Source organism: Oryctolagus cuniculus, chromosome X (assembly GCF_051225735.1).
Source record: "Oryctolagus cuniculus isolate XC-2025 breed Fujian yellow rabbit chromosome X, ASM5122573v1, whole genome shotgun sequence".
Taxonomy (NCBI): domain Eukaryota; kingdom Metazoa; phylum Chordata; class Mammalia; order Lagomorpha; family Leporidae; genus Oryctolagus; species Oryctolagus cuniculus.
This window is the reverse complement of record NC_142888.1, coordinates 36,078,176-36,103,506: the sequence shown is the minus strand read 5'-3', so window position 1 is coordinate 36,103,506 and position 25,331 is coordinate 36,078,176. Positions and strand designations below refer to the sequence as shown.

Below are 25,331 nucleotides of genomic sequence, written 5' to 3'. Positions count from 1 at the left end.
CTAAAAATATGACTAACACACAGAAAACTAAGGAAAAAGGAGTTCACAAAAATGTGTAATTTAATTCCTGAATATAAAATAGCTGAAAGTTAATATCACATTTGCAACTATATAAGGGAAGCAAATAGAAAGACAAATATTATATTTGTTTTTCTCTATTGTGCAGAAATACAAAAATATTTTGTTAAAAGTAGTTTACCCTTATGACTTTTTTAAAACTAAAGCAGCCATTTTCCCCAAGTTTTCATAGATACACTAGGTGTAAATATGAATAATAACTCTATTTACACTTAAAGATATTCCAGTTTGATAATAAATTACAAAATCACAGTAGTTTTGAGCCATCACCATCATTTTTTATATCAAAATATGAAAGGGACATATACCATGTCCACAGTATGACAAGAAAAGAAAAAAATGCAGGGAGAGGGAAATGGAAAATTACAGAAAGAGTAAGACACCTGGAAAAGCAGAACATTTGTTTTTAAAAGTAAGTGCTTTGGAGGGAAAACTGACAAATTTTCTTCTTTTTTGTTGTTGTTAAATATTTATTCATTTATTTGAAAGACGAGTTACAGAGAGAGATCTTCCATTTACTGGTTCACTTCCCAGATGACAGCAACCATAAGGCGGAGCTAGGCCAAAGCCAGGAGCAAGTAATTTCATCCAGGTCTGCCACTTGGGTGGCAGGGAACCACGCACTTGGGCCATCTTCCACTGCTTTCCCAGGTACATTAGCTGTGAGCTGGAATGGAAGTAGAGCAGGTGGGACTTGAACCAGCACTCATATGGGATGTCAGCACTATAGGTGGTAGCTTAACTCACTACTTCACAGCGCTGGCCCCAGTAACCTTTGTATTCTAAGGACCAGACCTGGAAGCTGATCTGCAGGATCTATCTCAGCCCACAATTGGAGGTAAACAAGGAGATGGTTTAGATGTCAAAGGGGAGATTATATCAGATCTAGTGCTCTCAAAAGTGCCAGAAGCAGGTATAAAACTCATTAAGATGCCAAATTACATGGATTTGTTTTTTGTAATATTGCATTTTAATAATACGAGGATAGTATTAGTGATACACTAATAGTATAATTCCACATATATAGAGTCAATGAAAGGTAGTTCAGTCCTGAATGTGTGACTGCCTGACTTAGGCACTATCAGATACAAAAACAGATTGTATCAAAGTCATACTGAATTACAAAATATGAAATCATTTTGTTACTTTTTAGTGTTAGTCTTTTAACCTACACATAACAGTTTTCAGATTTTTGAAACAGTTTCTGTTGTTATGAAATACATAATGCATTTGTAACATCAGGGTTTTTTTTAAATGCTCAGGCACTAAAGTAGATCCTAGTACTAGTTATATCATAATTTTTGAGATACTTGATGAATCTCTATCTATGTGTAATTAGATAGATAAGTGTACACAAGATTATGCACCAACATGATACCAGTGTTTATATCTAGGTGATACAATTGCAAGTAATTTTTACAAATAACTTTTTTTAAGATTTTCATTTTTTGCTGTGAACATCCACTAACTTTGTTTCACTGTCTTGTATGATACCTGAGAATTTTTAATCATGTTTCCATTCTCCTTTCTCTGGAAGTGATCTGGGAAGGTTTCTCTCTCTCTCCTCTCTTCTCTCTCCTCTCTCCTTTCTCCTTCTCTCTCTGTATTTCTTAAAATAAAATACAAAAGTTATAGAGGGACATTAGCAGATCATGGAATAGGAGGCGCCTGACTGGATTTTCTACCACTGCACTGAATAAGCATTTGAATATGAATCAATTGGAAACTCTTACACACCAGAAAACTGAACAAAATATCCACATTTAAATCACATTTAAATTTAACCTCTCATTCCAGCCCCACTCAAAGCACAGCACCTTATAATATAATGGGAATTCTCAACTCCCAGAGTATCCCAAAGGAGTAGAGGGTTTGAAGCAGACATACAGCTTCCCAATGTTCACTGTCGCCCTTGAGTTTGGCTCCTAAATTACCTACATCTGGGGGTGACTGGGTTTGACCTTTGCATGTCCCATGAGACCTCAGAGGATAAAAGGCAACTTTAAACATGTGCAGGAGCACTTTCTCACATGCTCAGTGCAGAGTCAGCAGGCAAAAATCCCAAGCTCAGTGTTTCTCCCTGGAAGGGATTTGTCTATATAGTGTTCAAGCTACTGCCTGAGGATTAGGCTTCTGCAAACCTGTATCTGGAAGCTGCCAGAGCAAGGAAACAAGAGACTTCCCAGAGTCTGAATGGGCATGTGAATACATCCCTTGCCTTCCTCACCTACTCCAACACTAGTGATTAAACCTCTCCCAACTTCTCCCTGAAGGAATCAGTGCACATACCGAGCACTCCAACTTCTTCAGCTCCCAGTCAAGATGCTATCTTCTAAATCACCTATCTCTGGCAGTTGAAAGGACTCTATATTCTTCCAGTCATGTACCCTTTGGTAAGGCACAATATCTGAACCTCAATCTTCTCATTTAGAAAATAGGCCAATTCAGGGGCCAGTGTTGTGGTGCAGCAGGTTAAGCCATTTCCTGTGACATCCACATCCCATTATGAGTGCTGGTTTGAGTCCCAGTTGCTCCACTTCTGAACTAGTTCCTTGATAATGCACCTGAAAAAGCAGTGGAAGATGGCTTGGGATGCCGTTGTTGCAGGTAGAGGCTTAAATCTACTACACCATAGCGCTGGCCCATCTCTTAAAATAAAAAATAAATAAATATTTAATTATTTATTTGAAAGGCAGATTTACAGACAGAGAACGGGAGACAGAGAGAGATCTTCCATTGGCTGGCCCACTGCCCAAATGGTCACAATGGGCAGGGCTGGGACAGTCTGAAGCCAGTAGCCAGGAGCCTCTTCCAGGTCTCTTAAGTGGGTACTGAGGCTCAAGGATTTGGCCATTCTCCCCCGCCATCCCAGGCACATCAGCAGGGAGCTAGATGGGAAGTGGTGCAGCCAGAACTTGAACCATTACCCATATGGGATGCCAGTGTCATAGGTGGTGACCTCATCTGCTATGCCACAGCACCAGCCCCAATTCTTTCTCTTGACCAATCTTTCTTTTCCAGGAACTTTGAAGGAACTTCTTTTAGGATAACTTTACATAAGAATGTGTCTCATAAAGATCACCTGTGACAAAAATAGTGACTGAGGATCTTAATACCTATTTTTATATATGCTTTGATATGGGGGCGGAGCCAAGATGGCAGAATAGTGAGGGCGTGCACCGATAGTCCGGGAAAATTTAGTTTAATAAAAGCGGAGTTATGGTAGCCTCAGAAAAAGGATCAGGAAAAAAATTGCAGAGGAAACTCTTCCAGAGCTATTCGCTGTGACTCAAAGGACCTACTGGGAGAGCAGGGTCGCCCACCACGCGGAAGCCGAACCACAGGAGCCACAGAGTCTGAGCGCCAGTGCAGGAAGGGGAGTCTATGTGACCAAGACACCAGCGGGGAGAGGAGGGACACCCAGGGCTCCGAGTCCACACATCGGCACTGGAAGCGGAGGTGAGCTCAGTAACCGGAGACATTGGCGGGGAAACGGCGGACAGAATTTTAGAGGGACGCGGGTTTTGAAGCAGGAAAGTCCAATAGACTGACGACAGGAGAGAAGGAAAAATAAATAAATAAATTAATTAATTAAAAAAAAGGTGGGGGCATACTGGTACAGACAAGTTCCACTCTCTGCCAACCTTGCAAAGGCCAGCAAGAGACAAAGAGCTGGGATATACATAATAAAAGGGGAGAGTTAAGGCTACAATTCAGTAGCCTAGGCAACCCAGTGGGAGTCTGCAGGAGAAACCTAGCCTTCACAGACTCTTTGGGTAGAAGCCAGCGAAGCTAAATACCATCCATTCTGCTCAGCCTTGCAGTATTACTTACCTCCTGAACAAAAAATAAAATAAAATAAAATAAAATAAAATAAAATAAATAAATAGACATTTACCACGCATAACCTGAGGGTGTCACCTTTGCACACCTGTAACCCTGAAGAACCAAGCAGAGCTCTCAGGCCACACCCATCTCAAGTCTCCAAGGCTCCTCCAACAGCAGGCAGTCCACTTAACACGGACATTGTATAAAAAAAAAAAAAAACTCACAGTGAGGGAAACAGAATTAACTATGCCAAGTAACAAACACAGAAATAGAGGGAGCAAGATCAACGATGACACTATGATGCCTCCAAATAAACAAAACACCCAAAGCCAAGATTATGAAGATGATGAGATAGAAGAAATGCAAGATATGGATTTCAAAAAATTCATGATAAGAACATTTAGAAGTTTTCAAAAGCAAATCCTTGAACTACAGAAATCCTTATTGGACAGGATTGAAAATCTCTCTTGTGAAAATGAAATTTTAAGGAAGAATCAAAATGAAACGCAGAAACTAGTAGAGCAGGAAAGTGTGATAGTGAAGAGAAATCAAAATGAAATGAAGAGCTCAATAGATCAAATGACAAACACATTAGAGAGCCTTAAAAACAGAATGGGTGAAGCAGAAGAGAGAATATCGGACTTAGAAGACAGAGAACAGGAAAGGATACAGTCAAACCAAAGAAAAGAAGAGGAAATTAGAAATCTAAAACATATTGTCGGGAATCTACAGGATACCATTAAAAAAACCAACATTCGGGTTCTAGGAGTTCCTGAAGGCATGGAAAGAGAGAAAGGATTAGAAGGCCTTTTTAATGAAATACTAGCAGAGAACTTTCCGGGTCTGGAGAAGGACAGAGACATCCTAGTACAGGAAGCTCATAGAACCCCCAGTAAACATGACCAAAAGAGATCCTCACCACGACACGTTGTAATTAAACTCACCACAGTGAAACATAAAGAAATATCCTAAAATGTGCAAGAGAGAAACGTCAGATTACTCTCAGAGGATCTCCAATCAGACTCACAGCAGACGTCTCATCAAACACTACAGGCTAGGAGGGAATGGCGAGACATAGCACAGGTGCTAAGAGAGAAAAATTGCCAGCCCAGAATATTATATCCTGCTAAGCTCTCATTTGTGAATGAAGGTGAAATAAAGACCTTTCATAGCAAACAGAAATTGAAAGACTTTGTGGCCACTCGTCCGGCCCTGCAAAAGATACTTAAAGATGTGCTACACTCAGAAACACAGAAACACGGCCATCAATATGAAAGAAGGGAAAGGAAGAACACCTACCAGTAAAAGAGCATGGGAAGCTCAAAGCATATACTAGAGAATATCTCCGGGAATATGGCAGGGCAAAGTCACTATGTATCAATAGTCACATTAAACGTGAATGGCCTGAACTGTCCAGTTAAAAGACACAGACTGGTGAATGGATTAAGGAACAACACCCAACTATTTGTTGCCTACAAGAAACACATCTCTCTAACAAAGATGCATGCAGACTGAAAGTGAAAGGTTGGAAAAAGATATTCCATGCCAACAAAAACCAAAAAAAAAGCAGGTGTAGCCATATTAATATCAGACAAAATAAACTTTAATTCAAAAACTGTTAAGAGAGACAAAGAGGGGCACTATATAATGATTAAGGGTTCAATTCAACAGGAAGATGTAACTATTATAAATGTATATGCACCTAATTACAGGGCACCGGTCTATTTAAAAGATATGCTAAGGGACTTAAAGGGAGACTTAGATTCCAATACAATAATACTGGGGGACTTCAATACTCCACTCTCAGAAATAGATAGATCATCCAGACAGAAGATCAACAAGGAAACAGCAGATTTAATCGACACTATTGCCCAAATGGATCTAACAGATATCTACAGAACTTTCAATCCTACATCTACAGACTTTACATTCTTCTCAGCAGTGCATGGAACCTTCTCTAGGATTGATCACATACTAGGTCATAAAGCAAGTCTCAGCAAATTTAATAGAATTAGAATCATACCATGCAGCTTCTCAGACCATAAAGGAATGAAGCTGGAAATTAGCAACTCAGGAAACCCCAGAAAGTATGCGAACACATGGATACTGAACAACATGCTCCTGAATGAACACTGGGTCATTCAAGAAATCAAAAGAGAAATCAAAAACTTTCTGGAAGTAAATGAGGATAACAGCACAACATACCAAAACTTATGGGACACAGCAAAAGCAGTGTTAAGAGGAAAGTTTATATCAATAGGTGCCTACATCAAGAAATTGGAAAGGCACCAAATAAATGAGCTTTCAGCGCATCTCAAGGACCTAGAAAATTTGCAGCAAACCAGACCCAAATCTAGCAAGGAGAAGAGAAATAATTAAAATCAGAGAAGAAATCAACAGGATCGAATCCAAAAAAAATTACAAAAAATCAGCCAAGAAAAGAGCTGGTTTTTTGAAAAAATAAACAAAATTGACACCCCATTGGCCCAACTAACTAAAAAAAGAAAAGACCCAAATCAATAAAATCAGAGATGAAAAAGGAAACGTAACAACAGACACCACAGAAATAAAAAGAATCATCAGAAATTACTACAAGAACTTGTATGCCAGTAAACAAGAAAATCTATCAGAAATGGATAGATTCCTGGACACATGCAACCTACCTAAATTGAACCATGAAGACATAGAAAACCTAAATAGACCCATAACTGAGACAGAAATGGAATCAGTAATAAAGGCCCTCCCAACAAAGAAAAGCCCAGGACCAGATGGATTCCCTGCTGAATTCTACCAGACATTTAAAGAAGAACTGATTCCATGTCTTCTCAAACTATTCAGAACAATCGAAAAAGAGGGAATCCTCCCAAATTCTTTCTATGAAGCCAGCATCACCTTAATCCCTAAGCCAGAGAAAGATGCAGCACTGAAAGAAAATTATAGACCAATATCCCTGATGAACATAGACGCAAAAATCCTCAATAAAATTCTCGCCAATAGAATACAACAACACATCAGGAAAATCATCCACCCAGACCAAGTGGGATTTATCCCTGGTATGCAGAGATGGTTCAACATTCGCAAATCAATCAATGTGATTCACCACATTAACAGACTGCAGAAGAAAAACCATATGATTATCTCAATAGATGCAGAGAAAGCATTTGATAAGATTCAACACCCTTTCATGATGAAAACTCTAAGCAAATTGGGTATAGAAGGAACATTCCTCAATATAATCAAAGCAATTTATGAAAAGCCCACGGCCAGCATCCTATTGAATGGGGAAAAGTTGGAAGCATTTCCACTGAGATCTGGCACCAGGCAGGGATGCCCACTCTCACCACTGCTATTTAACATAGTTATGGAAGTTTTAGCCTGAGCTATCGGACAAGAAAAAGAAATTAAAGAAATACAAATTGGGAAGGAAGAAGTCAAACTATCCCTCTTTGCAGACGATATGATTCTTTACTTAGGGGACCCAAAGAACTCTACTAAGAGACTATTGGAACTCATAGAAGAGTTTGGCAAAGTAGCAGGGTATAAAATCAATGCACAAAAATCAACAGCCTTTGTATACACAAGCAATGCCATGGCTGAGAAAGAACTGCTAAGATCAATCCCATTCACAATAGCTACAAAAACAATCAAATACCTTGGAATAAACTTAACCAAGGACGTTAAAGATCTCTACGATGAGAATTACAAAATCATAAAGAAAGAAATAGAAGTGGATACCAAAAAATGGAAAAATCTTCCATGCTCATGGATTGGAAGAATCAACATCATCAAAATGTCCATTCTCCCAAAAGCAATTTATAGATTCAATGCAATCCCAATCAAGATACCAAAAACATTCTTCTCAGATCTAGAAAAAATGATGCAGAAATTCATATGGAGGCACATGAGACCTCGAATAGCTAAAGCAATCTTGTACAACAAAAACAAAGCCAGAGACATCACAATACCAGATTTCAGGACATACTACAGGGCAGTTGTAATCAAAACAGCATGGTACTGGTACAGAAACAGATGGATAGACCAATGGAACAGAATTGAAACACCAGAAATCAACCCAAACATCTACAGCTAACTTATATTTGATCAAGGATCTAAAACCAATTCCTGGAGCAAGGACAGTCTATTCAATAAATGGTGCTGGGAAAACTGGATTTCCACATGCAGAAGCATGAAGCAAGACCCCTACCTTACACCTTACACAAAAATCCACTCAACGTGGATTAAATACCTAAATCTACGACCTGACACCATCAAGTTATTAGAGAACATTGGAGAAACCCTTCAAGATATTGGCACAGGCAAGGAATTTCTGGAAAAGACCCGGGAGGCACAGGCAGTCAAAGCCAAAATCAACTATTGGGATTGCATCAAATTGAGAAGTTTCTGTACTGCAAAAGAAACAGTCAGGAGAGTGAAGAGACCACCGACAGAATGGGAAAAAATATTTGCAAACTATGCAACAGATAAAGGGTTAATAACCAGAATCTACAAAGAGATCAAGAAACTCCACAAAAACAAAACCAACAACCCACTTAAGAGATGGGCCAAGGACCTCAATAGACATTTTTCAAAAGAGGAAATCCAAATGGCCAACAGGCACATGAAAAAATGTTCAAGGTCACTAGCAATCAGGGAAATGCAAATCAAAACCACAATGAGGTTTCACCTCACCCCAGTTAGAATGGCTCACATGCAGAAATCTACCAACAACAGATGCTGGCGAGGATGTGGGGAAAAAGGGACACTAACCCACTGTTGGTGGGAATGCAAACTGGTCAAGCCACTATGGAAATCAGTCTGGAGATTCCTCAGAAACCTGAAGATAACCCTACCGTTTGACCCAGCCATCCCACTCCTTGGAATTTACCCAAAGGAATTTAAATTGGCAAACAAAAAAGCGGTCTTCAGCCTAATGTTTATTGCAGCACAATTCACAATAGCTAAGACCTGGAACCAACCTAAATGCCCATCAACGGTAGACTGGATAAAGAAATTATGGGATATGTACTCTTTAGAATACTATACCGCAGTAAGAAACAATGAAATCCAGTCATTTGCAACAAAATGGAGGAATCTGGAACACATCATGATGAGTGAAATAAGCCAGTCCCAAAGGGACAAATACCATATGTTCTCCCTGATCGATGACAACTGACTGAACACCAAAAAGGAAACCTGTTGAAGTGAAATGGACACTATGAGAAATGGTGACTTGATCAGTATAGCCCTGACTGTTAATGAACAACTTAATACATTATCCCTCTTAGTAGTTTTTTTTTGTCTGTTCTACTTAATACTACTGATTTAATTCTGTAATTAATACACAGTTATTCTTAAGAGTTGAAATTTAACTGAAATGTGATCCCTGTTAAACATAAGAGTGGGAATAAGAGAGGGAAGAGATGTACAATTTGGGACATGCTCAGGCTGACTTGCCCCAAATGGTAGAGTTAGAAACATACCAGGGGACTCCAATTCAATCCCACCAAGGTGGCATGTACCAATGCCATCTCACTAGTCCAAGTGATCAATTTCAGTTCACAATTGATCATAATGAAAGGACTAAGAGTCAAAGGGATCACATAAACAAGTCTAGTACCTGCTAATACTAACCGATAGAATAAAAACGGGAGAGAACGATCCAACATGGGAAGCGCGATACTCAGCAGACTCATAGAATGGCGGATGTCCTAAATAGCACTCTGGCCTCAGAATCAGCCCTAAAGGCATTCGGATCTGGCTGAAAAGCCCATGAGAGTATTTCAGGCATGGAAAGCCAAGACACTCTGGAAAAAAAAAAAACTAAATGAAAGATCTCTGTGAGATCCCAGTGGAAAGAACAGGTCTTCAAAGAAGGAGGTACCTTTCTCTGAAGGGAGGAGAGAACTTCCACTTTGACTATGACCTTGTCTAAACAAGATAAGAGTCGGAGAACTCAAGGGCCTTCCATAGCCTTGGAAACTCATGACTGGAGCATAGGGAGATTACTGAGGCCATAAACAAGAGTGTCAATTTGTAAAGTCAACAACAGGAGTCACTGTGCACTTACTCCTCATGTAGGATCTCTGTCCTTAATGTGCTGTACATTGAGACTTAATGCTATAACGAGTACTCAAACAGTATATTTCACTTTGTGTTTCTATGGGGGTGCAAACTGTTGAAAGCTTTACTTAATGTATACTAAACTGATCTTCTGTAAAAAAAAAAAAAAGAAGAAGAAATTATCAATTCCCAACTTGACTCTCACTGGGATTAAACATGACAATAGGTCTGATCTGATTTCATCATCATTTAAAAAAATCATCTATTATTTTTCACTTTATGTTTCTGTGTGGGAGCAAACTGTTGAAATCTTTACTTATGTATGCTAAACTGATCTTCTATAGATAAAGAGAATCGAAAATGAATCTTGATGTGAATGGAAGGGGAGAGGGAGTGGGAGAGGGGAGGGTTGCGGGTGGGAGGGACGTTATGGGGGGGAAGCCATTGTAATCCATAAGCTGTACTTTGGAAATTTATATTCATTAAATAAAAGTTAAAAAAAGAAAAAAAGAATAAAAATATATGCTTTGATATGTTATTTCCTTCTCTGTAGCTGTTTTTTGTCTTTATTGGTCATGCTTTCAATGCCTTTCTTCATTTGCATAGAATAAATACAGTCAGATTTATTTTCTTCATTTTTTGGTTACATTGCTGTGCATTTAAGTCTTTGAACTGGTAGCTAATTCCCTTGAAAATGCCTGTGATAATTAAATGTATGATTTAGAAACATGCATAGATATCGGTGCTAAAATCTAGGATCTAGGCTCAGTCTCTTGTCACATGATGAATGAGTATAGTAGTAGTGACTAGGTTCATCATCAGCTAAGTAACCTGTTCAAAAGACAGTGCTGACATGATTGCATAATGCTGTTAAGGGGGAACAATACCTCCACAGACACACTAGCATCTCATGGGTGAAAAGACCTTAAAGATACTTATGATTGGGTAGGAGTCATGCAGTTTAGGTTTGGTGGACAAAGTTAAGCAAGAATTTTGAGCCAAGTGGTGTAGAGTCTTAGGGTTCTAAAATGACATTTAGCTCTTTTTCTGAATAGCTCCTGGAATGAATAATAACTTCTCAGACAAGAGATTCTTGAACAGTAAACTTATGTTGATGAAGCCAATGGAGTAATAAGCTCTTATTTATGTAACAGTAAATTGTGTGCATTATTTCAGTTCATAGAACTTATCTCATCAAAGAATATAGGAGGGTAGATGCTGAAGGGAAGGATAGATAGGAGTCTTTTCATAAGAAAGTAGCTATTTGTACTGAATTAGAATATATATTTAAACTGACTCTTATATATTCCATTCAGCTATACTTCTTTTAAGGAAATACTCATGTGAGGAAAGCAAAGATTCTCTTTCTCTCTCTGTCTCTGTCTCTGTCACTCTCTCTCTCTTTAATAATAGCTTAAAAACAAATTATGGCTCTTGCGATTTTTTTAAAGTTTTAGTTATTTGAAAGGCAGAGTTACAGGGATGGATGGAGATATATATATATATATATATAGAGAGAGAGAGAGAGAGAGAGAGAGCGCAAGCGAGAGCGCACGCTCAATCTTCTATCTGCTGGTTTACTCCCTGCAACGGCCAGAATGCCTCAGGGGTGGGCCAGTCCAAAGCCAGGAGCCTGGAAGTCCATCCAGTTCTCCCATGTGGGTGGTAAAGGCACAAACATTTGGGCCATCTTCCCCTGCTTTCTCAAGTGCATTCATAGAGAGCTGAGTCGGAAGTGGAGTAGCCAGGACTTGAACTCATGTGGGATTTGGCTCATATGTGGTGCATCACAAGTGGTGGCTTAACTGGTTGCACCAAAATACTGACCCCAGATCTTCTGTTTTTAAGGTGGAAGCAAGCATAATCCTTGATATCTTTCTGTATTTTTTTTCTTTCTCAGCAAGGACACTCTGCTTACCAAATTTTAGTTGACATTTTCCCTCCTAACCCATTTCTGGTAGTGTATTGCAGAAGCCCTCAGTACATGAGATAGGGACTTCTGCATTTAATCTTTCTGTGAACACTTAACCAGAAGATGGCCAATACACGTCACCATATACCTTGATAGCTGAGGGTCACAAGAACCAGGGCTTTGATGATTCCTGAATGACTTGCCTCCAGGTCTTCAATCTGATGCCAATTTTTATTTTCCTCCTGTTGTTCCTGTGAGGTAAATCCTGGCCCACTGAATGAGTTTACAGGGAATGTATGTTGATTTGGATGGAAGAAAGTTGTGAAGTAATTCTTGTGACACAACAGAAAGTAGAATGTATGAATGACACTATAAAGAAAAAAAATAATTACCTGATAGCTGACCCAGGAATTCTTTCTGGGCTGCTATAAGAAGGAGTAGTTCCTGGGATTAACAGTAGCCCCTCTTCCTATAAGAGTTCTTTCTGCAACTTCCCACATGGCCAAACAGGAGAATCTATGAAAAAGTTGGTTTCCATGGGACTGAGAAAATTGGGGGTCAAACTCCATTGATTCTGAGCAGTTGACACTTTTCAAAAGCCCCTTAAATAACTGACATCTAATATCACACACCTGTTGGCATCTGAGATCAAATTATTGATGCCTTGGAATCCGAAATAAGAATCTCACAATTAGATTATAAAAAGAGAATACATGGGGCTGGCACTATGGCGTATGGGTTAAAGCCCTGGCCTGCAGCCCCAATATCCCATGTGGGTGCCAGTTCTAGTCCCAGCAGTTCCTCTTCTGATCCAGCTCTCTGCTGTGGCCTGGGAAAGCAGTGGAAGATGGCCCAAGTCCTTGGGTCCCTGCACCTGTGTGAGAGACCCAGAAGAAGCTCCTGGCTCCTGACTTTGGATCGAGTCAGCTCCAGTCATTGTGGCCATTTGGGGAATGAACCAGCAGATGGAAGAACTCTCTCTCTCTACCTCTCTGTGTAACTTTGTCTTTCAAATAGATAAAGTAAATCTTTAAAAAAAGAGAGAGAGAGAACACAGAAGGAAGATGGTTAGCCATTGCACCCCAGCTCCAGCACAGCTGTCCATGGGATACCAAGAGTATAAGAGGTCACATGCCCTTGCTGATTCTTTTACCAGTGAATTCCAGTCTGTACCACGTGGCAGTTGTCATATGCAAATCAGATGCTGCTATCAGAATTTTCATGTGAAGCTTTGCTAGTGGAACTTACTAGTGCATTTCATTAGACACTACACGTTTTACGGTAGTCATTGCAGCTCATATCAAAGATGTTATTTTGTCTGAAAAAAACCTGAATTCCCAAGGATGAGGACAAAATGGATGGGGATTCTTGTGTGTGTCTGCATATACTTGTATTGCACCTTTTACTAACCACTACAGATTTTCTGTGAAAAACTTTAATGTTTCCAAACTGATTTGCAATCCACAGTGGTTCACGAGGTCAGTGTTGTAGGCTACAAGCAGCATTGCAATAAAGCATTTGAAGTTCACTACTTTATAGGATACAATACAAATACCTAGAGGCTATTTCCTTAGCTATCTATGAAGATGAACGATTAGGACCTGACCAGAACAAGCTCACTATTTTTTAAAAAAATTTTGGTTATTTTGAAAGTCAGAGAGAGAATGAGACATACAGAGGGAAGGAGGGAGGGAGGGTGGGAGGGAGGGGAAGAGGGAGAGGGAGAGGGAGAGGGAGAGGGAGAGGGAGAGGGAGAGGGAGAGGGAGAGAATGTCTTCCAACTGCTGGTTCACTACCCAAATGGCTGCCATGGCTAGCACTGGGCAGGCCAAAGCCAGGAGCTTCATTGGGTCTTGAACGTGGGTGGCAGGGGCCCAAACACCTGGGCCATCATCTGTTGCTTTTCCCAGGCCATTAGCAGGGAGCTGAATAGAAAGTGGAGCATCCAGGACACAACCCAGTACCCATATGGCAGCAGCTTTACCTGCTACACCACAACACCAGCCCTGAGTAAGCTCACTGTTGTCAATTGGTTTCTACATAATGCTTGAAATGGTTCTTAGTACAGTTAAAATTCGTTCAGCTTTAGTATAGGCATTTGACCCACAGCAGACTCACTTATGGAATCCTGGGATTGTGAAAAGAACATCTAACTAATGATGGGGCTTTGTGGTTCATTATCTCTGACAATGTCCAGGTTACTTCCAATCATGTCTTTCTACACCTGTAAATGTGTTCATGTGTGTGCTTCTGCACTTGTCCAACACTGCCTTTACTCATTCTCCTTATTATTTCTGTCCCTTTAGCATTGGCCATTTCCTATAACACTCATTACATGCTTAATAAGCATCCAATGACAGTGCCATCTGTGGTGTTCATTGCTGATTGAATGCACGAGCTACACCCAGCCAAGGCTGTCCCTGTGGTGTGATTCCAGCTGACTGGCTACCAGTTTTCTGACCTTGGTTCTCCAAATTTTTTGTTCATTCTGTGAGAAATTTTGCTTCCAATAAATGTGTTTCCTGAAAATATAACCTTGGCTGAAACCAAGGACCCAAACTGTTTCAGGCTTTGATACAATGAGTGAGAAGTAGATAACTGACATTGACAGATATGGGGCAGGCTGTTGTGAGAAATCTAGGTTTGATTATCTGGCTCAATTAAGGTTAAAAAAAATCTAGATATCTAGTTGATACTGAGGGATGAGAACTTGGCACCCCATGAAGGCAGTGTTGAAATAGTCCGTGAAAGAATCATTTAATATTCGGAACTCATGCCAATGATTACATCTGGGGAGAGAAGGGATGGCATAAGTAGTGTACCTGGGGGTGTGGTTGAGTGGCTTTTAAATTGAAGTATCTGGGGCTGGTGCTGTGGCGCAATGGGTTAACACACCGGCCTGAAGTGCTGGCATCCCATATGGGCGCTGGTTCAAAACCCGGCTGCTCCACTTCCGATCCAGCTCTCTGCTATGGCCTGGGAAAGCAGTAGAAGATGGCCCAAGTCCTTGGGCCCCTGCACCCGTGTGGGAGACCTGGAAGAAGCTTCTGGCTCCTGACTTCGGATCAGCACAGCTTCAGTTGCTGCGGCCAATTGGGGAGTGAACCATCGGATGGAAGACCTCTCTCTGCCTCTCCTCTCTCTGTGTAACTCTGACTTTTGAATAAATAAATCTTTAAAAAAATAAATTGAAGGATCTATTTCTTATAAAAGGACACAAAGCAAAATTGACAAGAAGCTAATTTTTCATGCAAGAATACTCAATAATCCCCTAGAATGAAGTTCCCTTTTGAGACAGGAAAAGGGGGACTAGGTTGTTGCTGTATTGGAACAATAGTAAGAGCCTGAAAATGTCAAATACTGAAGGGTGTATAGCTTTACAAAAGTGAACCATTATAAGCCCCTGAGTCATCAGCTTAAGATCCACCTTGAAACCCCTATGATAATTCTCAAAATTTCTGTTATAGCCACAGAGTTGAGGTAACTGGACAAATTGACAACTTGGCACTGTAGGTTTCCAACTTAGAATGCGAGTTGAATTCACAGACTCACAAAATTTATTATGTGAATGTTAAAGCGAACAGTGAATTGGGATATGGCTGTAGATACAGCCATTTTCATCGCAAATATTTCATTTGCTAACAATAATAGTCTACCATTTTCCTCTCCATAATATTAAGTATAAAACCTTGGTCCCTTTCTGCTTTTCCTATCTGTGGATTAATCAACTGTTTTTATGGTTGCATTTTTTTCTTCTTCCTTGGCTTAGCAGCTATAATTTTTTAGTGGTCACATTAGGGTTTATAAAGAACGTCTTTATTACAATACATCTTCAAGTGCTGTTATACCCCAGTGGGAAAAGATGTGACCACAGGGTGGCAGCAGCATGCAATCATTTTTATTTGGATGACACAGATTTGCATAGAGGGCAGGGAAATATGACTGAAAGGAAACTTCTCAGGGAAAAGAAAATCAGAGAGGGGATTACATACCGAGATACAATCAGCAACTTGAAGGGAAATTTTGGGTCCAAAAACTCTGAAGGGTAGCAGCAGTTTTGGGTGTTTTCTAGTTACATGGTTTATCTTATCTATGGCCAGCAGATATTGGGCACAGTTCCATAAGATATGCGAAACTTGGGGCCAGCACTGTGGCTTAGCGGGTAAAGTCGCCGTCTGCAGTGTGGGCCTCCTGTATGGACACTGGTTCGATTCCCGGCTGCTCCACTTCCAATCCAGCTCTCTGCTGTGGCCTGGGAAAGCAATAGAGGATGGCCTAAGTCCTTGGGCTGCTGCACCCGCATGGGAGACCCAGAAGAAGCTCTTGGCTTCTGCTTCAGATTGGCACAGCTCTGGCCATTGCAGCCATTTGGGGAGTGAACCAGCATATGGAAGACCTCTCTCTCTGTCTCTCTCTCTCTCTCTGACTCTCCTTCTCTCTGTGTGTAACTCTGCCTTTCCAAATAAATATTTTTTAAAAAGTCACTGATTTTTGCATTTTTTGTGTACTGCCACTTTAGTGGATTTATCAGTTTTAACAGTTTCTTGACACAATGTTTAGGTCTCTCTACAGAATCATGATATCTGCAAACATGGATAATTTGACTTTTTTCTTTTTTATCTGTATCTATCATGTTTCTTTGCCTTGCCTATGGTTCTGGGTAAAATTTCCAGCATTACATTGAATAATAGCAATGAGGAGTGAGAACCTTACTTCAGTCTGCCACTGCTTTCCTGTGCCTTCTATTCCTCTTTAACTGACACAGAACACTCTTTTCCTTCCATCTTCTTTCATGCTGACACAAGTATTCTCGTAATATCTTTAGGTCATAAAAAGAAGACTTTAGTATTTACATTTTCTGTTTAAGAGTCAAAAAAGGCTAATAAACAATCATAAAATAGGAGAGATAATTATGTATCATCATTTGCATCAGAAGGAGCAGGACAAGCTCTTGATAAAAATGAACTAAACATTCAAGATAACCAGTTTGCTTAAAAGGAGCCTATGAGGTGCTGCATCAGCAAATTTCATGAGTGCCCAGAGAGCTTCACTCATAAGAAATCTTGCCTTATCATCATCTGATAAGCATTAAGGATTGTTGATCAGCACAGAACTCTTCTGGAGCATGTGATGTGTTCCAAGAGCTATGGGTCCAAGCTTGGGTGTGTGTTCACATCTTTGTTAGTTCTGGAACTTCATGAACACACAAATTTTTAAAAAGATTTATTTATTTATTTGAAAGTCAGAGTTACACAGAGAGAGGAGAGGCAGAGAGAAAGAGAGAGAGGTCTTCCATCCGATGGTTCACTCCCCAATTGGCCACAATGACCAGAGCTGCATCGATCTGAAGCCAGGAGCCAGGAGCTTCTTCCAGGTCTCCCACGAGGGTGCAGGGGCCCAAGGACTTGGGCCATCTTCTGCTGCTTTCCCAGGCCATAGCAGAGAGCTGGATCGGAAGTGGAGCAGCCAGGTCTTGAACCGGCACCCATATGGGATGCCGGCACTTCAGGCCAGAGCATTAACCTGCTGTGTCACAGCACCAGCCTCCACAATTTTTTTTTTATCTTTAGACTTTCATATTTGTTATCTAATAAAATAAAGTGGCAACAATTGATATAAGCTTAATAGTTTAAACTTTTTAAAAAAGATTTTGTTTATTTATTTGAAAGGTAGAGTTACAGACAGTGAGGGGAAGAGACAGAGAGAAAGGTCTTCCCTCCATTGGTTCACTCCCCAAATGGTCGCAACAGCCAGAGCTGCTCTGATCCAAAACCAGGAGCCAGGAGCTTCTTCTGGGTCTCCCATGCGGGTGCAGGGGGCCAAGGACTTGGGCCATCTTCCACTGCTTTCCCAGGCCACAGCAGAGAGCTGCATTGGAAGAGGAGCTGCTGGGACTCGAACTGGCGCCCATATGGGATGCTGGCGCCGCAGGCGGAGGATTAACCTACTGTGCCATAGCGCTGGCCTCAAATAGTTTAAACTTTTAAGACATTATTTTTCTCATTACCATTTGGCATACATTCTAGATTATTGAAAAATAAAATGAAAGTACAACTGTCCTAATTATAAAATCACTGGAATGAGAATGCTTGAAAACGTCTCATCCCTGGAAAATAGCCTTCAGTGGCCTTTCTACTGAATTATGGGTACAAGTTCATCTCAGTATTAAATAAGGCATTTGTTTCTCACTTTCTACTATAAGTATCCATCATCTCAAGATTTGAGATTGCTCTGGCATCCTTCAGCCTTTTCTCAGGCTTCTGGGTCCAGTAGCTGGCAGCTGCTAACAGGAAAAGCAGTGATGCTATCAAACATATTTGGAGAGCTCACAAATATCTGTTCTGTTCTAAGAATAAGCAATTTCCAGTACCAATATGTGCACATACATTGACTATCCAATGTGCAGTTGATGAATCCAGAACACAAAGATTAAGGATTTCTGCAGCCACAGTATTTCTCTACAGATAAAGTTATGATGGCACCAATTAAGCCCGGGCTTCAGCAGAAGTCAGCTTATGAAGAGCCCTGGCAGCTCTGCCAGCCAAGAGTTGGACCGGAAATGGACCTGCCCTGAAGTCGAAGGACACCCAGGCCAGAGCCACAAACCTTGCTGGCTCTAAGCTGAAAAGCCCTTCACTCAGCCCAGCTTCCAAAGTGACCACCACTGCTCAGGGGACGGCCAAACAGGGTCAGTAACATTGCAGGCAGAACTGTAAATTTCCTGTTAGAGATGCTTCCTGCCTTTACCTGGCCAGCTCTCCTCCCAGGCCAGGTAGGTAATGGAAGTCAACAGGGTGCCTTCCCCAAAAGGTTCATACCTCCCTTAGAATGTACCCCATGGGAAGAGAGAGACAGTTCTGGGCCTCTTAACTGACAAGGCCTTAAAGCCCACCAGATTATTATCAAGCACCTTATATCAGTTTCTATTTGCCTCTCAATCAGAAAACTTAGTAGTGGCTTAGATAGCACCTTTCTTAGGTCCTCTATAATGACTCTGTCCTTTGTTCTAGACCCTGTCTAGCCCAGTTGGGGCCTCATTCCTTTGTAATCATAGCCTCTACTCTAACATCAATGGCTCTACTCCCAACCTGTGTGTATTGATGGTCCTCTCCCCCATTTAATGTTGTATGATTATTCAGAATTTCTCTATAGACAAACCCCTCTACCTGCAAAAGATGAGTGGCCTTTCTCCTGGTCTTGGCTGGGATCAGATTTAAACCACGTCCATCAAACAGTCTTCACAAGGGTCCAGAGACCCCTCTTCATTTCCTCTCCTCTATGAAATCCTCTCATTACCTGGTTAATGCCACTCTTAGGATCACTGGTTGCTATTTTCACCCTGTCTTTTATACTATAGTGTCTGTTTAAGTGTTTACAGCTGGTGATAATGGAACAAACCAAGGCCTTCAGCAACCAGGTGGACAACCAAATGCTGCTACAGGGATATACTCGGCTCTCCACTGAGGAGATAGTGGCTTGAGACATCTCCCCATGCCAGCAAAGAGTAACTCATCACCCCATGTCAGCAGGAAGTAGCTCTAAAGACAGATCATCATTCCTCTACCCCTCCTGGAGTTTTGGGACTAGTGTAATCCCATACAACTCCTGCTTTATAAAAAACAAAAGGGGAGAATGTTAGGAAAATGGTGCAGTCTTATCTATGGCACGATCCACACCCTGACACCATCCTAGGCTCTAGCCCCCACTGCCATTGCTGGAAGCCAGGTGGCCACATGGCCCAACCACTGGTGTCAGCCCCACCCCCATCCTAATGGATTTGCTGCTCCTACTTCCCTGCCTACCCCCCGGCAAAATTTTAAAAGGAGCTGTTCCTGAACACATGGCTTTCTCTCTTCCTCTCTGTCTCCTGATATCTGTCTCTCTTACACTCTCCTTCTCCCTCTTTTCCTTCTTTGCCCCTTCCCTCTAGTCTGTTGGGTTTCCCCAATAAACTCTTTCCTTTAAATAAAAAAAAAAGATGGTACTACTACCCACCCTAGGTAACCTTACAATTGGCTAACATCTTCCTTTCCCACCCCCCACCCCCCGTTTATCATGGATGTACCATTTTATGTAGTAATAAAATAATTTCATGATTTGGAAGGAAGACAAGGCAGGGAAATGTTTCACTTAAAGCTCTAAAATGCATACCCAGAATCCTATAGGAATTGTTATGGAGCATATGTACATTTAAAATTAGCTATCAATTGGAAGAGATGTTATCAAGTGACATCGCCTCTTGCTATCCGCTCAAAACTACAAACAAGCAGGTTTCAAGTGGTCCTTTGTTCATTCAAAAAATATTAATGGAACCTCTTACAATAGGCGTTTGGTACTCTAGTAGTAGCTAGTAACTTGGCAACTTGGTGATTAGCTGGGAAGGAGATATAAGACCAACTAACCAATGAACAAACGATTTAATGAGATAAATATTAGGAACAAAATAATTCAAATCTTAGACCAGGGATAAAATACATAGAAAGTTAGGGAAATCCTCCTTGGAAAGGTAATAGTTGAATAGAAACTGTAACATTGAGAAGGAAACAGCTTTTTAAGGATCTGTGGGTAGACAGTTCCAGGCAAAAGGAACTGTGCCAAATGCCTTACTGAGGAAATACTCTTGGCACATTCAAAGAACCGAAATAGGTCAGAGTGATCATAATGAGGACAAAAGATGATGTGATTGTTTTTACCTAAGGAAACAAGGGGATGGATACAAAAAACATTCAGATGGCTAAATCCAAAAGGATATGCCAGGCTACCTTACATTTCAAAATATCAACACCCTCATTGTAAAATCGGGATAAAAATAAGGGTACAACCAAGACTGGCTGCATAAAACTGTTGGGAGAAGTGAAGTACAGGATAATGCATATTCTTAGCATAATGCCTTGTGGATGTTAAATACTCAGCAAAGATTGCCTTTAATTATACTTTTTGTACTCCATATTTCTGAAGGCAAGAACATCTTCCTTTCAAAATCTGAGTCAAGTTTAGCAAATCAGTTATATTGTCACACAATTACTTGACACTTACATGCCATATACAATTACTTGATAATTACATACTAGCCATGATACTGACCAAGAAATTATGTAACAATATATTATTTTCTAGAAATACATATCAAAGTAGGGGGCCAAAATGGCATGATGGCAAGGATTTGCTTTAAAATACTGTAGCAAAAAAAAAAAAAGGGATAGTAAGATGAGTGTGGCAAAAATCAATTGATGTTGAATCCAGGGAACATATAATTTCATTACACTAGCCTCTGCTTCTGTGAATTTTGAAAACTTTCCAAATTCAAAAAAATTAAAAGAAAAGGCATGATGATAGAATACAAGGCAGTGGAGGATGGCCAAGTGCTTGGGCCCTGCACCCACATGGGAGACCAGGAGGAAGCACCCGGCTCCTGGCTTCGGATCAGCGAGCGTGCTGGCTGTAGCGGCCATCTGGGGGATGAACCAACAGAAGAAAGACCTTTCTCTCTGTCTCTCTCTCTCACTAACTCTGCCTGTCAAAATAAAAAAAGAATACAGTAGAAGCAAAACGTTAACACACAGAAGAGACATGCTTAGGGCACCCTATTAAATATATGATATCCCTTGGTCATTGAAACAGAGAAAAATCAAGATCTCAGAGGATGTGTTGGAAAGTGACATATAAATGTAGGAGATCACATTATATAATGCTGTATGATAGACAAATTAATAAAAAAAAAAACAAGAAAGAGAGTGACATGAGAAGCAAGGGGTAGATGCGGGCTGTTAACATTCATGCAGAAAGCAAGAAGCAAGGGGCCTCCATTGTGGCATAACAGGTTAAGCCGTAGCCTTTGATACCTGCATCCCATATGGGCATGGGCTCAAATCCCAGCTGTTCCACTTCCAATCCATTTCCCTTATAATGAACTAGGAAAAACAACAAAAGACATCCCAAGTATTTGTGCACCTGCACCCATGTCGGAGACCCAAAAGAAGCTCCTGGCTCCTGGCTTTGACCTAGCCCAGCCCCAGTCATTGTGGCCATCTGGGAAGTGAACCAGCAGATCGAAGATCTCTCTCTCTCCCCTCCCCCACCTTAGCACTTTCAAATAAATAAATAAATCTTTTTAAAAAACAAAAATGGAAATGAGAAGTAATGAACACTGAAAAGGAGTTAAGTGGTTACTGTGGTAGGAGGAACACCAGGAAAGTGTATTGTCACTAACCCAAAAATAAAACATAAAATTAAAGGAATGGAGAGAGGACAAGAAGAAGCATAAGAAGGACAGGTTTTTTTTAAAAAAATATTTATGTATTTATTTGAAAGTTGGAATTACAAAGAGAGGCAGAGACAGACAAATAGAGAGCAAGCATCCATCCACTGGTTCACTCCCCAGATGGCAGCAACAGACAGGGCTGGGCCAGGCCAAGGCGAGGAGTTCAGAGCTTCTTCCAGGTCTCCCACATGGGTACATTAGCAGGGAGCTGGATTGAAAGCGGAGCAGCCGGGTCTTGAACAGCACCCATGTAGGGGACCAGTGTTGCAGATGGCAGCTTTAATTGTTACACTGCAGCCCTGGCCATAGGGGACAGTTTTTTAAAGAAGGGACTATCAAATGTACTAAAGTCATGTGAGATATGGTAAAGTGAGGAGGGGGCATGATCATAAATTAGTTGATGTGGAGATCAGTTTTCTCGTGAGGGAGAAGGTAGATAGAAAATGGTTGAACTGGTTTGCAATGATAATGGTTGTCAAAGTGGAGATAAATTTCCTGTTTGCCATTTGAGGGAAATGTGGCACACCTTGGAGGCACATGAGATAAGGGCTTGGCTTATGTTTTACTTCAATTTGTTTAAGGTGTGAGAAAGAAGAGCATGTTTGTAATAGATGGAAGTATCCAGTAAAGAACATGATGTTTCCAGAGAAAGAAATGAGAACTGCAAAAGCTCACTCCTTCAAACAGATTTGCTGTTTTGAGCATCAAGAAAATGCGATGGTACCTTCAAGGCATGTGGGATAAGGAACAGGCTTATGTTTTATTTCATTTTGTTTAAGGGGTAAAAAACATGAACACGTTTGTGGGTCATCAAATTCAGATGAGAGGTATGACAACTCAGGAGAAATAATGACCATCACAAAAGCCTGCTCCTTGAGAAGGTGTAAGGGTATAGGATTTGTGTAGAGAGGTTGGTGATCCTGGCTTCTTCCACAGGGGCAGCATAGGTTACAATGTCGATCCAGTGTTTTGGGGGAAAGGATGAGTGTTTTTTCTTTGATCTATTTTTTTCAAGGAAATATCAGTGATTATCACAAGGAGATTGGGTTCTGGTTCTTGAGCAGGGCTCTTGTAGGTAGAGGAGACAGAAAATAGTTATGGAGGGTGCAGAGTTTTTAGGTTATTTTTGTCTGGAGAGAAGGGAGGAAGGAGAATGAAACAGAAGAGTTGTGTGTGGGGGTGGGGGAGTTGATGTGCTAAGTTAGGAAGGCCTGGTAGATGATGAGCATCATGGTGTGGCAGGTGGACTGGAAGCCTCCATGTAGTTGAAGGCAGCGGATGCAAGACCATTAGAAAGAGGATGCTGGAAGGATGGGTGATGGTGTTGGGAGAACGTAATGGACATGGTGTAAAGGCACCATTTTGCTTGATGCCCAGGGCATGACTGTGGGTGGGAGAGACTGAGATGGCGAGGAGAACATTTGTGAAGACACAGAAGCGCAGGTGGTGTTCTCATTGGCCTCGTGGGCACTGAGGTCTCCAGAATGTTAGAACCTGCTAGGCCACTTAACCCTTAGCCCCCAAACCTGGTGGGACTGGCACAGAGAGGTAATCCAAAGGCTAGTGGAGTGTTTATTTGCTCAGGAATGACCCTCACCTGGGACATTCTAAATTGCTCAATCATAGTAAATTTCACCAAAGAGCCTTTCTGCACATCCCCCAACAAGCATCTTAAGAAGGGACTCTGCCTACTCCTCAAAAGGAATGAAACTTGGCTTCAGCCACACACACCCCCACTGTCTTTACCCTCCCCCCATTCTGTTCCCCCTAAAACAAAGTCCTTTCTACTTTAGCCGCTTCCTCGCCTTCTTCAAACCCTAAATTCCTAAAACCTAACACAGAAAGGACCAAAGGGATGAGGGCTGAAACAGACACTGAGTGTATTACGTGAGAAGCGTGCTCACAGAGTGCGGTGCATGAGGGGATTGGTACAGGTGTCCAGCGAGGAGCGGTGGAGGAGGCTGGGACAGTCGGGCAGCAAGTCCTGGACATCACAGGTCCCATCCTCTAGGGCTACCGCGAAGTAAACTGGCAGTCTGACGCCGAAGTGCAGGCTGGCAACGACGTCACTCGGCACCGACGCGCAGGCCCAGAACCCTCCAATCAGCGTGTAGTCCCGCCCGCACGCTCGCGTTTTTCCTGTGGCGCGGGGACTTGGCTGCTGTTGCTATGGTTCCGAGGGTGGGACCAGGGAAGGCTTCCGCGCAGAGGACGGGTCGCCGGAGGGCCAGCGGCCGGTACCGAGCCAGCATCTGGTCGGAGCTTTCATCCTGCTGGACGTCCCTAGCCGACATCTCTCGGTTTGGGGCAGAAAATCAGCGGAAAAGATGGATTTTTCTGTGGGAAATTGGCGGTACTTGGTCTGCAACACCTGCAGATGGCAGCATTGCGACGTGAAACGGCTCTGCCCGCCTGTCTGCCCCGCCCTTTGTGTTTGAAAAAAACTCCACGGAAGCCAAAGGAAGAAGCTAATTCTTTTGTTGTCTCTGCCTGTCAGGTCTGCGTGCTGAGGCCGCCCTTTCCTGATGTGTCCCTCATGAAGACTCACAGCTAGTGGACAAAAACATTTTGCTTTTGTAATTACCATTTCTCATGAGAGGCTGCTTGGGTACCCTAGCAACCTGTATTTCCGCTTCTCTAAATAGTCTTGTCTTTCTCTTTCCCCACCTTGTGCTGGACTCTATATAGATCTGTTTTATGTTGATACAGTATATTTTTCTTTCATTGTAATTATTCATTTAATCTTATCCCCAGTCCCATCACCCAGAGATAACCATGGTATTTTGTAATTCATTTCCTTACATATTTTTTATTCATACAAATGCATTTATTTTTCATTTTTAAAATACAATGAAGGGGACAGACATTTGTCACAGAGGTTAAAATGCCACTTGGGAAGTCCCGCATCATATATCAGAGTGCCTAGGTTCAAGTCCCTGCTCTGCTCCCCGTTCTAGCCTCTTGCTAATGTGCTCCTGGGAAGCAGTAGGTGATGGCTCAAGTACTGGAGTCTCTGCCACCCACATAGAAGACCCGGATTCCTAGGCTGTTGGGGGGATTTGGGGAGTGAACCAGCAGAAATTCTCTCTCTCCTCCTCCCCTCCTCCTGCCTTTCAAACGAATAAATAATTGTATAGAACACACTCAATAAGGTCTATATTGCATTGTGGCTTCAAAGTCTTTTAAACAAAA

At 41.5% G+C, this 25,331-nt stretch overlaps 1 long non-coding RNA gene across 1 annotated transcript; it reads right to left on the bottom strand.

Moving 5' to 3' along the window:
* Positions 1-334: 334 nt before the first annotated feature.
* LOC149119604 (uncharacterized) lies at positions 335-24,698 on the bottom strand. Its single transcript, XR_016228312.1, has 3 exons — positions 24,044-24,698; positions 1,573-1,687; positions 335-745 (listed from the first exon to the last, which is right to left on the bottom strand). It is a non-coding gene; the product is annotated as an uncharacterized LOC149119604 (long non-coding RNA).
* Positions 24,699-25,331: the final 633 nt, after the last annotated feature.